Source organism: Haemaphysalis longicornis, unplaced genomic scaffold (assembly GCF_048455015.1).
Source record: "Haemaphysalis longicornis isolate Haplotype H1 unplaced genomic scaffold, Haemaphysalis longicornis Haplotype H1 scaffold_2, whole genome shotgun sequence".
NCBI classification, from domain to species: Eukaryota; Metazoa; Arthropoda; class Arachnida; order Ixodida; family Ixodidae; genus Haemaphysalis; species Haemaphysalis longicornis.
Genome location: NW_027526295.1, coordinates 9,163,340 through 9,179,977, shown reverse-complemented (window position 1 = coordinate 9,179,977; position 16,638 = coordinate 9,163,340). Strand labels below are relative to the sequence as shown.

At 49.5% G+C, this 16,638-nt stretch overlaps 1 protein-coding gene across 4 annotated transcripts in view; it reads right to left on the bottom strand.

Moving 5' to 3' along the window:
* The window catches only part of LOC144168731 (dual oxidase maturation factor 1-like), a 129,264-nt gene that overhangs the window by 71,163 nt on the left and 41,463 nt on the right, over positions 1-16,638 (bottom strand). The window contains exon 2 of one of the 4 annotated variants that reach the window (XM_077697676.1): positions 5,497-5,733. The exons of 2 other annotated variants lie outside the window; for them this stretch is intronic. The gene's annotated coding sequence lies outside the window, so the exon portion shown is untranslated. The remainder of the gene's footprint in view (positions 1-5,496; positions 5,734-16,638) is intronic. One more of the 4 variants, XM_077697675.1, reaches the window with a different exon arrangement.

Sequence of the window (16,638 nt, the reverse complement as noted above, 5' to 3'; positions counted from 1 at the left end):
TTTGATTTGATCGTAGATGACTGTCGCTAGCTTTTTATAAAAGATATTTTCAATGTTACCATTCCATGCTTAAGGAAAAGGGGAGCAGAAGACGTTCTACGCGGAACAATGTCGATTATACGTAGCATTCTTTTTTGCAGTCTGTGTATAGCACTTTTATTTGTTTTTGTTGTCGAGCCCCACATTAACAGGCAGTATTGTATGCGGGAATAAACTAACGCATAGTAAAGTTGCTTTGTCACCCAAACGGGTACAGTCAAATCTCGGTACAACGAACACCACATTAATGAACTTTTCAGATTAACGACATTTAAGAAATCCTACGCCGACTGCTTATAGCTTTAATGTAAAATTATTTCACTACTACGTACGTCAGAATAGCGAACTTTTCAAAATAACGATCGTTTTATTTAGTTTCGTGCCATGTTAACAACGCCTCAGTACAACGGTCTCATATTTTTAACGCCGGAGATTCTTAGATTTGCGTTAAACAATCGCGGCAACCGGAGCCGTATGCTAGCAGACGACACGGCAAAGCGCTGCGCAGAAGTAGACGTCTCGCAACTTGCTCCGCGGAATGCGCGAGCTGATGCGAGAGAGAGGTAACATCAGGTGAGGAGAAGGGAAAAAAAATGAAGGATGGGTGGCCTCCTCCATCTAGAAAGCCGCGGCCCGCGCTACTCGCGCCCCACCTCGAGTTTTTCTACTTTCCGCCGCTGCTGGGGTTGCTTGCTGGATCTTCACGGACATCAGCGGAGCTGACCACAGAGGACGATCTTCAGAGCATGAGCGTTCAGGTTGAAGAAGGGAGTGAGGACGGTATGAACGACGATGCCTCTGAGGGTGCCGCGGCAGCACTCGAGGACTGCGACTAGCACGTAACGACTGCGGATGTGCTGGACAGCGTACTAAAATCGCCCATTTCCGGGGAAAACCACGCGGCCAAGGAGTCAATCCACAGGAATATGAAAGAGTTACAGTCCTTCGTGCTAGGAAGCTTGTGCTGCACGCACCAGAAGAAAATTGCCAACTACTTTAAATAAACGTACATTGTTTCATGATAACTTGCGCATTTTTTTAGAAAAATGATTTCAAGGAGGCACAGCTCTACAGGTAGGTCGTTTTAGGCATTGAAATGTTATTTGTTGTCTTATATATTGCGATTTTCGCTACAACGTCCTTTCAGAATAACGAGCAATCTTCCGCGGTCCCCTGAAGTTCGTTATATCGAGATTTCACGGTAGAAAGCATCTATTTTTTCCAATTACAGCACTGGACCGCGATACCTGGGTATGAAGTTTATCTATGTGACTACACCAGTTCAACGTTTCGTGAAAAATGACGCCTACGAACTTTTGAGTCTGAACTGGCTCAATCAAAACTCCTCCAAATGTCAGCTGCGTGTTACGGAGAATAGGAGGGTTTCCAGGTTGAAAAATAATGTACTTTGTTTTCTTGATATTTAATTCTGACTGATTTATTTTCAGCCATAGAGACAAATTGTTAAGCCAAAGGTTAGCTTGTTTTTGTACACTAGAGGTATCTTGACATTAAAAAAAATACGTCAATGTCGTCTGCGTATAATATAATATCTGGTGTTAGAGGTACGTTTACAATATAGTTTATGTATAATCGAAATAGAAGTGGCCCACGTATGGAGCCCTGTGGGACGCCGTAATTTATTTTGCCCATTTGAGACTTTGAGTGTTTCATATCAGTATATTGCTACCGATTAGTAAGGTAACTTCTTAGTAAATTAAGGGACGAGCCCCTTATTCCGCAATGGGAAATATTTTGTAGAAGAATTTCATGCTTAATAAAATCAAACGCTTTCTTAAAATCAAGAAATATTCCGATTGTGTTGCGTTTTTGTCCAAATTATCGATTATTTTATCTTTAATATAACGTAGGGCTTTTTCAGTAAACTTGTACTTCTAAAACCCATAGTGATGTTCTGTTACTACTTTTTTTGAGCTACAGAAATTTGCAAATCCTACATATATAACATGTTCTATGATTTTGGAAAATATTGGCAAAACAGAAATGGGCCTTTAATTACCCACGTCATTTTCATCACCACCTTTGTGGATAACAGACACTTTAGCTACGTTTAATTTGTCCGGGAACGTTCCAGCGTTCAAGATAAGATTGCAGATGTGGGAAAAGGGTGCGCTAATATTCTCTGAAACTGCTTTCAAGGTTTCAGCCTTTAAACCATCAAAGCCAACAGCAGAATTGTTATTTAAATTCTTTATCAGCAAGGCTACTTCCGATTCTTCCGTGGGAGTTAGGAAAATAGACTCCGGGATGCATGCTGTAATATACGATTTATACGACTGGACGGCACCAATTTAAGTATCGGAAGCTCCTGATCTCAAGAAATGGCCATTGTACATATGGGCAAGTTGAGTGCCGGCATGAGAACTGCCCTCTATTTGAAGCTGAGAAATGGTCTTCGTATTCTAGTTTTGCAAAAGATTGTTGACAGTGTTCCAAGTAGCTTTTTGATCATTCAGTATACAGTCGAATCCACTTATAACGATACCGCTTATAACAATATATCGGATATAACGATGGACAACGATTGCACCGTCCAATTTTGTATGCTTTCTATGGTAAAATAACCCGCTTATTACGATGCTCCCGAGCCGCGATATCGGATATAGCGATTGAATCCGCTTACCGCGCGCGCCGAAAATGCGAGCTGCCGCCGGCGCTGGCGCCGGCACTCGGCGCCGACAGCACGCGACGCGCCTTGCATCCCGTCCACTCCTCAGAAAACGAGTCGACTGCGTCTGAGGAGGAAGCGATCCCAGGGGAGGCCACGGAAGCACCCGACGATGAAGGGGTGCCACAGTTATGGTCCGCGCTACACGAAGACGCGTCGGGTCTCGACGATTTTCTCCATGCCGACGATGGTGTGGAAACGTCCGAGTGCCTCAGTGACGAGGCGATCGTTGCGAGTGTGCGTGGTGCAGCGGACAGCGGTGAGAGCGACGACGACGACGACGCGGCTGAGCAGCCTACCCAGGTACCGTCATCGCACGAGGCCCAACGAATGATACAATCCCTACGGGACTTCATTTTCGCGAAGGACCTCCCGCTCAGCTATGTGGAGCAATTAGATGCTCTCGAAAAAGATGTGCGTCAGCTTCGCGTGAAGCAGTCAAAGCTGACTGACTATGGCTTTTCTGCAAACGAGTAGTTGCACTACCTCACTTGCATGCTAATAAAATGTTTTGATCTCTCTTGTGGCTTTTTTTTTTCTCGACCCGCTTATAACGATTATCGGTTATAAAGATGGGATTTTATTGGCACTTGGATATTGTTATAAGTGGACTAGACTGTATTCGCAAACTTATTGGCGTAGTAGCCCAGCCGTTTTAATCTCAAACGCTAGCTTATTTCTGACCTGCTTAAACTCCATCAAGTACTTTAGGCGTTTAGATTTTATGAATTCAGTGAATAACTTCTCTTGCTTCAATCCTTTTTAGAAGTGTAGCATCAATCCATGGTTTTCTTGCCTTCTTGGTTTTTTTGTATGCCACGAACGGAAGGGCTAGATCGTAAAGTTCTGTTATCTTTGTTCTGAATATGTCGTAGGCGCTCACTGGATCAGTGTTATTGTAAATACCATTCCGGCTCTCTCCTGCGATAACGTTTTGGAAACCCTTTATGTTTTCTTGCTTTATTTTCCGATAATGGGTAGGATTTACTGGACTTCGTTGTTTTGCTGCCCAGGTAAAAATGCAAAAGTCGGAAGGTGATCGCTCACTCCGGGTGTCTGAACCCCTGCGCAAACCTCACTTTTACAGTTCGTGAAGCATAAATCTAATGCAGTTTCAGTCAACTGTGTTATCCTGGTAGCTACATGATGTGTATTTTCATAAATAAAAGAGAGCATTCGGTCAAGACTTGGTGCAGCTTGAAGACAGCGTATGTATGTTAAAATCTCCTGTAATAGTTACGCGCGCGCCATTTTGTTCACAGTACTCAAGCATTTCAGATACGAAATCTAGAAAATTAGTCATAGCTCCTGGAGGTGGCCTATATAGAGCAGATTCAAAATGCGTCCATATTACAGTGTACTCTTCAAAAATATTGTATTTCACGTTCTCGTGAACATAAATCGATGCACCACCACCCCCTTTATGTTGCCTCCATATTGATGCACAACAGTAGTTCGTAAACTGTACGGTATCACGGTTATCAGTAGACCACGTTTCGGTGAAAGCTAAAAAGTCAAACCAGTGATTCAAGTTGTTCAAAAGGAAGTCAACAGATTCTTTTTTTTATTTTGAAGGCTTTGTGCATTAAGGTGAATCAGGGATAACTGTTTTTTGTTTAGTGAAAGAACTTTCTGGAAGGCCTCGGCGTCATAGTAGTTGGTTGTCATGTTTCCGAATAAAAAGCAGTCTTCTCTTGTGGTCACCTATCTTTCACTTCATTGTATTTTTTCAAGGTCTTCCGCAGTTGCGATTCTAATCAACCTATCATTGGAGCTGCAGCGCACGAAAAGTTTGCCGTTCTTGTGCCATGCAAAATCGTAATTGTTTTCAAGTGCTATACTTTTTATTTGCCAGAAGAGCTTCTTGTTGTGTGCCGTTAGGTTTTCCCGGAAGAATATAGCTGATTTTGATTTCTTCAGTTCCCCTTTCTTTTCAAGCCATTTTCCTTTCGTTTGGCGAGATGAAAATCGAACTATCACAGTATTGTGCTTGTCTCGAGTCCTTTCGTTTCTTGACAGTAATCTGTGGGTGGCTTCAATGTCAGACTCAGAAAGTTGTGGAAGCTTTAAATCAGTTGCCAGTTTGTGGAGTTTCGCCAATAGATTTTCGTTTTCGTTATAAGTTAACCCATTCACTTCGTGGTTGAGACGCTTGCTGTACTGGTCGAACTCTTTCAGCTCCTGCTGAAGTTTTTCCACGTCTTTTTGTTTATCTTGTGCTGCAAGCCTCATAACCCGCTTTCTGAATTCTGACATTTCTGACGATTGTTTTGTCATCTGCGCAAGAACTTCATCGTACTTACTGGACATAACTTCCATCGATTCTTCGATTTTATCGACAGTTGTTTTTATTCCCAACAAGGAGTTCACCTTTACTTTGATTCCAAGTAGTTCAGTAAGCTTGTGATGAATTTCCGCCAGCTCTGAAGCACTTCTTTTCCACTGCCCCATTCTGCACTTCCGCGGACTGTGCGCCCCGCGTCGGCACTTTGCACGTTACCTATGTCCAATATGTTTTAGCACCCGCGGATTTCTTTTTGTAGGCGTCGTCAGTAACTGCCGAACATGAGCCAATATGACAAGTACATTTGCATTCCGAACACAGCAGCCATGACTCCGATTGATGAATCTTGCCTTCGCATGAAGGACATATGTCACTCATTATACCTAGCACACATGCACTTCAAAGTTTGCTCTCAAAGTGCACCCAGCAGCAGCAGGAAGCGTAACAGAACAATAAAGGCCTTCAAGAGGCCAGGAGAACGTACCAACCTGCAACGTCCGAAAAACGTGTTCAGCCACTCAGTCGCTCATCTGACAGCTCCGCTGCTGCTGCTGCTGCAGCTGAGTGCGTGTGCGGCAGTCCAAAGGAGGCGATATCCTTTTGTAGGCCGTCTCGATGGGTGTACCGCACGTGATGATCCACGTGGCCTCCAGTTGATCTAATCGCTCCCTTGTCCGTTCCAACGTTCGTCGTGGCAAGCGCTGGTTTAAGGCAACGGTTCCTGCAACGTCCGAAAAACGTGTTTAGCCGCTCAGTCGCTGATCTTCTGCTGAGTGCGTGTACTATTATGAGCAATATGATAGGGAACACAGGAACGCGTGGCAAACAGCCTCGAAACAGACTCGGAGCGATACGCGGACGGCGCTGTGAAAAACCAAGGGGGAAAGGAGGGCGCTCTTCCACGAACTGTTGGCACCCCTACCACGCTGGCATTTCTACAAAGCCGCAGCTTACGTCATTTCACCGGTATCGTCGGACAGCCGATAAGACGCACGGCGGGAATGGGAACAGTTGTTGGAACAGCGTCCCCCTTTCCACTTTGTTTCCGGCGGTGGCCGCTGCGTATCACTCATATCTGGGTCTGAGGGTGTTTTCTGCGCGTTCCTGTGTTCCCTTTCATATTGCTCATAATAGTACCTATTTCGAAGTGATCTGTGGCCGGTGCCTGCTATTGCCACATTGAAGCTGCCGCGACCCGCCGTTATCGCTTGCGCGCTCCGCTGCCATAAGCCCAGACTATCTGTCTCCCCTCACCTTTACACCTCTAGAACCTGTTTTTCTTGCGCATGCGGATCGCGCTGGACCGCCGGCTTTTCTTTCCCCGCAGACGTATAAAGATTCGCTTTTATATCGATGCGCACCGCACCTATCGACGATGCAAAAATCAAACGCTTGTAAGAATTGCAATCCTGTTGAGTGGTCTGCGGGACGACAGCCGGGGGCGACAGGAGCGGGGGCGGGGGCGACAGGACGAGTGTGTCGCAGATCAGACTTGTTTCCGTATCTGCTGGCGCACGCGTGTAAAGCGCGGCTACTGCCCATCTTCAAATCTTGCACCATCTGGCGCAAGGCGATGGCTTCTTGGAAAACCAAAGGCCGAGTGAGCCTTGCGCTGCTTGCCCGACACTGCATCCGTGAGTGACGCGTGCAGTTCGTGGCAGAAATCGGTCCCTGCGGCGGCCCCAAGGTCGACACTTGGCGACGCCCACTCCGTCTGGGGCGACGACCTTGCACGAGCCGTTCTCGGGCAGCTAAGCGCCTCGAAACACCTGTCCTCTCAGACCTGCCGGGGAGTGCCTTTGAATGGCACCTGGTTGAAGCGCGCCGAGCCCTGCGGTCGAGATGATGTGAACCGACAAAAAAGCAGCGATGAGATCCGCTAATTAATCTTTTAGAATGCGGGGGCATCTCATTCCGCTCCTTGAGCCTCGGCCCAATGCCTTCTTCCGGCTAAGAATCTCTCAACAAAGTTTTTCTCGGATCCCCTTCGCCCACCGTGCCTACCGCGTTTTGCAGTCTAGCAATCTAAGAGGTCGCGTGTGGTCGCTCGAGCGGTAACAACACTGTCTGCCTGTCGCTCCTTTTGTCGACTACCAGTGCCGCCATTTCGCCGCTTTCGATGCCCATCCGTTCTCTTTTTCCGCCTGCTGGGGGCTGGACTCGCTCCTCACCCCGTTTTACAGCACGTGGAGACGCCGTGGGAGAAGAAGGGAAGGGATGAGTGCCGCTGCCATTCCACGTTCCCTGATCATCTGAGTCCAAAACGGTGCGAATGTAGCGCCACCGCAGTCAATAGCGCACTTGCTCGCGCTTTCTCGTTCTTTCATCTTTTGTTTGCCTCCGTCCGCTAATGAACAGAAATAATTTGCCAAAATTCCTAATCTATTGCTTACGCAATAATAACCGCTGCTGCATGGACAAAGATGCACGACTCGTAAAGAAAGAAGAGGCTCCTGCCGGCTTTGAACCGGGTTCATGCGATTGGGAGCCAGTAACGGACACTCTGCTCCAAGAGATTACACTCTAAAGAGATCCCACCGCCACTGCTCGTTGAAGAGTATAAGAAGAACGTGATTATATGCTCATAGATGGCGCTACGCGTTGTAGGCCTCTACGGGATGTGGACGTGGTTTGTGCATGCGCGTCCCGGTCACACGTCGTAGGCAGATTTGCGCGTCCCGCATTAGCCGACTTTTCTTTTTGCTTTATTGCAGAAAAATTTATCCAAACTATCACACGACGATTAACACGCAATACGAAAACCAACAGTGAGAAAATAATAAGTACAACAGCGTAACAAAACTCGGCACCGTTTGAGAACTCCGTCAAGGAGACGCACGCATCCCAGGGATGCAGCCACTCCGGTGGATCATTCTCCGCGGGAAAGGGAGCGAGTGGAGCGCGTTGGTCGGAAGCGAGAAGGGCAGGGGTAGAATCCCGTGAGTAAGCGGATGAGAGAAGCACGAACCGGAGGTGAACGGGACATGGGAAGAGGAAGAGCACGCGAGATGGGAGGGTGACACGTGACGCTTGTCGGTAATGAGACTAATCACTGCCGCCACAGTGAATTGAACGTAATGTCCGAACGCGTAGCTTCCGCGCACGCGGCTGCCCTTTCACTCCACGACAATTCCCCTGTCACATTTCCGTGTACGGTTTGCCTCTGCTCCTCTCAACATTCGGAGCGGAGGATTGCTGTGGTGGGAGTTGGGCTTTTCGTGGTGCTAGGATAGTGTCCTGCACGGGTGGGGGTGTGTGCGATGTTGGCAGATTCGTCTTCGAGCAATACGGCGGCTGCACGGCCATTCCATGCAAGGAACTTCGCACCCTACTTCGAGAGGTTACTGGAATCAACGAGGGGTTGAAAACTTCTCCGACCACACTCGCGCTGCTGTTGAGATTTCAAAGGGCACTGCCCAGGCCTTTTGGTAGGCTGGAATTCCTTGTGCGTTGGCGCGACAGCGCTCCAAGCTTTGCACACGCCGAGGGAGTTCCGTTATGCTTTCCTGCGGGTGCGTCGCGTTTCTTTGAGCGCATACGTGACGCACGTCACGTTCGCGCACTTCTGCATCCGCGCAGTGCGAGCAGCCAAATGCTCTGTGCCAGCTTACCGGTCTCTACCTTGAAGCACTGAGCGAGCGAGCTGGTTGACCTGACGCTGGAGTAGGGCGCAAAAGCCCAACGAGGGAGAAAAAATTAAAACAGTTCCACTCAACGTGAAAGCTGTCAGAAGTGTAGAGCAGTGATTCGCCATAGGGGCTGTGGCGAACCATATATCGAATATAGCGAATCACATTAAAAGCATATATCAGCTTCTGCCACAATTTACGCCGTTCAAATACGCAGGAACGTGGCAAGCGGCCAGGTTCCTGGCCAGCTTCCTTTTTTGGATTAAAATTTTTGACCGCGAAAAAGATTGACCGCGAGTGTACCGAAATCATGGAAGAACGCGAACACACGAAAGGTGACATGAAGGACATGAGAAATTACACGCCGATCCGCTTACTGTCAGTCGTCTACAAGGTACTTACGAAGGTAATCGCCAACAGATTTTTGCCACCTTCGATTTCAGTCCAGAATACCTCCAGAATGCCGGTCTGTACTCTGGAGGTCGTGGGTTCGGATCCCACCTGGCGGGCATTTTTTTCTCCCCTTTCTTTCTTTCTTTCCAAATTCTTTAGCTGTTTCAATGACCTACCGCATCCTCCCCTTTGCTTTCCGAGGTGTTCTTGGCTACCAACTCCTATTTCTGTGTTATTTTCAACGAGCCCCTCATTTCCTATATATATATATATATATATATATATATAAGGTTAGTAGAGACAGAGACAAACGAGAAAGACGTAGAAAATAGAAATAAGTTTACTGACGTTTCAGGGAGAGGACTCCCTTTCCTCTGAAGAAAGGGAGTCCTCTCCCTGAAACGTCAGTAAACTTATTTCTATTTTCTACGTCTTTCTCGTTTGTCTCTGTCTCTACTAACCTTATGTTTTTCGCGATCTGTGTGAGTTCTTATCTTTTCAGAATTATATATATATATATATATATATTCTTGAGGCAATCGCCGAAAAGGGACCCAGTGAATCAACACCGCGATGGAAGTCAGCATCAAGAAATTCGGGAAGGGCGTCTCTTTTTTTGCATGAGGAATTTCAAGGTGTCAGGAAAGAAATAACAAAGGAAAATATGCGCACGGCCGGTATCCGAATCGGACATGCATTACCTGTCCTTGAGATGAAAAAAACAAAAACTAAAAGGAGTGTTTTTATATTTCCTTTATTGCCTATTGTAGCTCAATGTTATTCAGTATGAGATCCAGTTACAAATCTGTTGCTCGCGTAATCTACCTTCATTTAACAACGACTACTCCACTTTCAAACCTACTGGGCACCGTAAAAATATATCGCGGCAGCACGCACGCTAAGTCCACTTTTGGTGCTAGATTTCGGCCTCCTGGCCAGCCGTTCCTCGCGTTACTAGTAATCCCGAGCCGGCATCGTCTCGGGAACGGGCGGCCATCCGGTAGTGAATGTACCGCTCACGTATTGCGTCGCTTACGTCCCTTGCGGAAAATCTGGGGCCCCTTTTCAATTACGCGCTTTAGCGCTTAAAAGTTGAGGTACATTTGCGCCCGCAATGGCTGTCGCCCCTGTTGAAGTTGTGTTTGGTCAAACCGAATGATGGTACAGCGACTGCCTCCGCACAGCGCGTGTCTGCACCGACGGCAAGGCAGGGTCAGTAGCCGCTGTCTCGCGCCGCCGTGGGAGCTGCTAGAACAGCTTGTGCGGTCCCATTCTTACGACTTGTCCTAGCTTGCAGCCCCGTTTCACTTGCGCCGTCGTGACAAGCAGCGTCAGGGCAATCTCTTATCTTTTGTGCATGATGCATTTCGAATATTCGCGCCGAAGAGTTGATTCACCAGCTCAATATTTTTGTAGTGGTCAAACTTTAAATGGTGGTTTTCGCGCAGCACCAACAGTCGTTTGGTCACCGTAAGGGTCAGAGTTCGCGAGGCACGCCAAGGAAGAAGGATGGAGCGGCCATGAGCTCCACAGTCCCTTCCAGGCTGTGTCGGCAGCTTGGCTGGGGGCACTGGAATCTCGCGAGTGGCGGGTGGCGTCAAAGCATCGGCGCGAATGACAGTGCCACCGGCGGCTGCTTCGTTCGCTCGTTGCACTGCGGCCGCGCGGAGAGGAATCCCGCTTCTTGGGCAATCCCTGTCGTCACCGGCGGCGATTTTGGCTTGTCGATAAAAGCGACCGTGTCGACACGCTGCGCGCAGGGTTTGGAGGACGGTAAGCACAACCCTAACGAGACATTCGTGGGAACACATTTTCGGCTGTCTCACGACACCTCAGAGGAGTGGCGCTTGCTGCACCGACAGCAGAAATAACAAGTCTCCGCACGAAAAGAGAGGAGTAATACGACGTGAAAGGCTGCGTCCCGGGGCTAAAGCGGCCTAAAAGATTCCCCAGCATATACTGTGAAACCATGCATTTAGAACGTAAATGCGTGGTTTCCTGGGCGCTAGCATTTCATTCGGAGACTACTCCCACCGAGTAAATGAAGAACAGCGAGTGCACGCATTGTAAATGCAAAACGTTATGCAATAGGCCGCGCCCTGGAAGTGATGGCACGCGAATAGAAGAGGTGCGCACCAACTGCAGAGAATTCCAATTTAAGGAAGGCACGCCGTGTGCCAGTTTGCTTGCCGAAGTACTTGGCGCCAAGAGGCAAGAAGCGAAAGCGAAGAAAGAGACGCCGACACAATGCAGCAATTGAGGCGTTTTCGTTTCAAAGCACGTAAGCATACCTAAACGGCCCGTGGAATTTTGCTATATTCTCTGTAAAGCGGCGGCGATTTCGGTACCATTTGTGGCAATGACGACTACGGACACTTTTCGTTTTTGATCAGGTACGTGCATATAAGGCTTTGGCCCACACATCTTTTGCAGCCTTCCCGCCCCGCGGTTGACTGGGCTCAGTCGACGCGCAACGAAGAGCATGTGCCGAGCTTCCATTGGCCGGCGTCGCATGTGAGCAGGCGCCAGTGTTGCAGAGCATTTCTCCTGGCCTCAGCGGAGATAATCCCCGTCCTATGTTGCCATGTGCTTTCGCCTAAGACATCTGGAAGCACGAGCTGTCACTATTCAGAAAGGCGTTCAATAGTGTTCGTGCGTACGCGGCGTAATTCTTGAATGTCTTTCGAAACGCACAAGCGCAAACCAATTTTCTTTTCGAGGTCAGAGCGCCTAGATGTTCTTGCAGCTCCCAACTGGTTCTGTGGGCGACGACTCACCCCTCCTTTGTTTACAAGCGTGATATAGTTGTCGATTCGCAGAGCAGCGAGACTGGTTCTTTCATGCGGATCCGCAGGGGGTGCTAGCTTTTGTCCCAACTCCGGAGAACGCGTGATCGTGGGGCACTGCACCGGCACTGGGAGGTAGGACTGGCAGAGTGGGCTTCCACGACGTGCAAGGGCCTGTAAAACACCGCAGAGCGGCGCAGCCTGAACCGTCCATGTCGCAAAGGCCCATGAATTTTGCTCACGCGGCCTAGCAATTGCAGCTGCAGCGTATGATTTCAAAGGAGCTCAAACCGTCGCGCCCGTTGCACGGAGCAGACCCGGGAAGACGGAAGCAGAAGGAAGGGCGAACAGCGGCGAGGCCCCCTGAAAAGCGAAAGCGCGCGTTCCGTTCTCAACGGTGTCAAGGCCGCCGAGGAGCAGCGCGGGAATCGCAGTCCGCCGTGCGCCGCCATCACGACCGCCGCGGCTGCAGCCGTCTCGCGCCTCCGGTCGGCTGCTTTGTTCGGCGCCACGATTCGCTCACAGGTCGATGCAAAACAATGAGAACAGCAGTCCCGCCCGTGCAGCCGTAATTGGAGGTAACCGAAAAACCAGCCCCGTTACGACGCCCACTACGAGCTCGGGGCACGTGCTGCAGTGGTTGAATGGGCGCTGCCGACACCTTGGACGCCCGAGTTCACGACATGATTGCGCCGCTTATCGCATGGCCCGCTGTTCGTAGAGTTGCGCCCAATAAACTCCGCCGTGTACACTTTGCTCTGATTGAGCCGTGCGCTATTCCTTAAAGCACGAGCATCACACTTTTTCTGTCGTTGAGACGGAAAAATCCTTTCTGCAAGGTTAGTCTTTCTGGTAGTTCAATGAAAGTGGCGCAAAATGTTTGAAGCCTTCAACAACAACACCTGGAACTCCTGGTCCAAAAAGACCATAATTTAGGAGAGTTGGTGTCCTTTAACTCGCTGCATTTCCGCCAACAGTCACCTGAACGGAGTGGCGCCGCCTGCTGCTCTAACGCGACAATTACTGATACCATCGCGAGGCCGTCGTCGGAAAAAAGAGCCTGCGGCTAGTGACGTCGCTCCGTCCTAATATGGAGCCGAAATTACATACGCGTATCGACGCCTATTACGGGCTGGTTATTACAGGTGCTGTCACGGAACACCGGAACGGTGCGCACGTGAACGGAAAAATGCCGAGTGAGGAAGTATCCCATCGCGGCGCCGGCAGCATGTCCTTAACTTTCGCACTGCAGTTGTGACAGGTTTAGCCAGTTAGTCCATGACCTAAACGTTTGTGCGAAGCCCAAATGTTCAATATCATGCAGCCAAGAGCCACTGATGGGTTTGTCTCCCTAGTAGGATGACGCGTATCATTTGGCGACAGCGGATTCTTTTTGAACGCGCAGCAGTTGCTGGCTGCAAGAACAGTCCTTCCAGTTGTCTCGTGCAGGCTCCTTCAAAACTGTCATAGTCCAGCAGTCCAGGATGGCGCAATAGATACGGCGGAGGGAATCCTAAGGCAGTCGGTGCACGAGCAATGTGATGCGATGTAGTCAGGCGTCGTACACGCGCAGAGGCACAGGTGCTAGACACGACGCGCTGTTGACTTCTACGCTTTACTGGTCCGTGGGCGAGTTGGTTGACCTGCGCAACTCGTTTGCAACTCGTGACCACCCAGCAGCAGTTTGGCATTGTCATATTTCGCCTGGCACTGGCGGATGTGCCGTAGCGTTGTTCGCCTTTTGCGACTATTGCGGCGCGGACTCGGAACAGTACCACAGCACTTTCGGCCTAAATGAAGTCGCCCCATCCTTTGGAAACGTGCAGCTGGGAACTGGGCTCAAGTCTGATGCTGAGCTCCAGCACTGAGTGAGCGAGCCTGGGCACAGGCCTTCTCAGCGCTGCTAACGTGTCACCCGAGCGCCGCACGTCTGCTCTAAATTGCACAGCGCAGCCAATTAAGGCTCCGCGAGCGCATGCACGGTGAGCCTAACGATAGCCGCGTCCTTCGTCGTCTGGTCGACCGGTTGGCCTCCTGGAAAGTGGCCCGAGCGGCCGCGATCGCTGCCCCGACGGGCGGACGCTGCACGCGAGTGCAACCGACGACAGTCGCTTTGGGCGATCACGCTCGGAGCGACCGCCGCTCGCTGACTAACAGTCAATCAGCGACCGCACTCCGAGCATGCCACACTCACTGTTTTCGATGACGTCGTTGACAAAATACGAGGCACCCACTGAGTCAGCTTTTAGCCTCGCGGAAAAGTGAGCCTGGAGCTGGTTGTGTCAGTTAAGCGAGAGTGCCTTTCCGTAAGGCTGCCTTTCCCAAAGGATGCCTTTCCCACCATCCGAGCTATTTCCGCTGCGCCACTAAATCAAGACGTAAAAACCGCAATATATATATCTTTGCCATTAGTCTCGCAATGTTGAGCATAGATATTTCGTCAGATTTACGACGCAGGTCTATGTGGAAGCCAACATTTGTACGAACGCAAGTCATGACCCGTGGACCCGCCTTCATCCCAGGCAAAAGGGCGCTGTGACAGCAAGTTGAAGTTCAAGTTCAAGTTTTATTATTTCCAAAAACAAGTTGTTACAATATCCAGGATATACAGAGGAGGGTCCAAGAGCCAAAGACTTTAGTGGGACCCTCGGTTCGTCGACAGCAGCTGGCAAACTCAGCCGCAAATTTCTCTCGCGGACAGCGCGTTTGTGACACGTTTTTGCCGTCACGCGGAGGACCTTGACGAGAGATGGCTATGTTAAATCGTTTTTCTTTAAATTGCATGTCGGTGTACTACCTGTAAAAACCTCGATGATTGAGAAAGGTTTATTTGTGCCTTGGGGCCCTGATTGCTTCCCATGCAAAAAACCAGATACCATCGAACACGTGTTCATAGATTGTTGGGACGGGGTCTTCCTATGGGACGTGTTATAGCGTACCTTAAAGAAAGATTTTCCTGTGGATAGTCATAGAATTCGGTTTTTAGCCATAGAAAATGAAGGGAATGTTCCATACGACTTCATAATGTTACTGGCCCTACACGGTATATGGAAGGCTCGCATGGCCCGCCGGTACAATGATGTCGATGCGAGGCCAGGGAGAGAATACTTTTGTGAAAATGTCCGCTACATAGTAGAGGTGTTGAAAGCCGAGCGTAGTCCACCCGAGTGGCTGGCTGTGCTGGAGAGTGTGGCGAGACTACCGCGTTTTTAAACCTTACACACTAGCAAGGTATGTGCTAGTGTTTTCTCTCGTGGTGTAATTTTGTCGATGATTTGCATGTATGTATTGACCCAAAGCAGGCAATAAAAAAAAAGAGAGACGTTACAAAGGCGAACACGGATCGAGGAGCGCCGCGTGCTGTAGATAACGCGATTACGGACGCACCAAACGCCTGTCATCGCATTCTACATCGGCGACAATTTGGTTTTACAGCGGACCGGCAAAACTTTCGTGGCCCTGACGTCGATGCCAATCGGAGGCCATTCCGCACAGCCAGTGTGCGTGGCCAGCGCAGCTGTTAACTCGTTGCCACGCCAGTACCAGTGGCTTCGTTGTCGATACCGTCGCGCCATGAGAAGACGAGGAAGGCGTATTCGTCCTGTCGCCGGGTGACAGTATATGCTGTTCGGCTGCATACTCAAAGCCGCTGACACGTTCTTGGATAATTCCACTCTGGGTGGTGTTGGGCCAGGTCGTTGGGCCGTCGCAAGCCGAATGTCTACAATCCGAAACGAGTTACCCGCTCCCTTTTCGGTACCGACTCATTTACGTTGAAATCAATGACTGCAACCAAAGAGGTAATGTTATCGCAACAAACTCCCTTTCCGAAGATGCCAAAGCACTTCTAACTTATTCAACCTTTGGAGAAGGGGAAGGCGCTCTTTGGCGGGGAGGCATGAAACAGAGTGAGAAGGAAGCAGAGAGAGAGAGAGAGAGAGAGATGACGCCAAAGACACGCATGTCGCCCTCCACCTCACGCGTCGAAAGACGCGAAAAGTGGGTGCCAGATACGCCGCGTTCCAAATTGCGCAGTAGGCGCTGGCACGTGCGACATGAAAGCAAGGGAAAAAAGAAAGAACTCCCGCTCGCGCTGTCAGTCAGGGGGCGCGCGGGCACTGCGAAAGCGGAAAATTTGAATTGCACTCCTAAACCTCCGTTCAATTCATCCAGAGAGTAGTGAGACAGGGAGGCGAAGAGTGATGGGTGGCAGCAGTGAGCGGATGCCAGGTGTGTGAATTCATGTGACGCCGCATGGGTAATCGTTGTGGGTGTCGTTTACAGCTTCGCCGTCCAACTGCCTCCACAGCGTGGATTGGAGCCATTTTTTTTTTTTGCTTTCCATAGGTGTGTTATGTAGCCTGTCCCGTGAACATATATCATTCTTTTTGTTTGTGCATGGCGCCAACATGCCTTGTTTCCTCTCCGCAGGGCCGCCTAACCTCGTCATCCCCGCAAAAAACCGTTTACTGTTATGATACGGACCTTTTGACATCATCCAGCTTCTGAGGCCGTTGTACCGCACAAAGCTACCCTTCTGATACGGGGCCAGTCTCCTCTCCTAAATGAACGTCAGTGCAAGGGCCGCCCCGATTCCGATAAGAAACGTATGCCTTTATTATTTTTGATGGGAAATTTCCGCAGCATTTTGCCGAAACAAGACCATCTTGTCTTGCCCACGTCACATGCACAGATTTCGAGGTGGTCAAAATACATCCGCAGCCCTCGCGCTATAATCTAATTATAATATATAATGGTAATCGCTCTCCGCAAGTCCCTCAGCGCTCTCCCGTTCCTGTTCTACTCTCTTCTATGCAG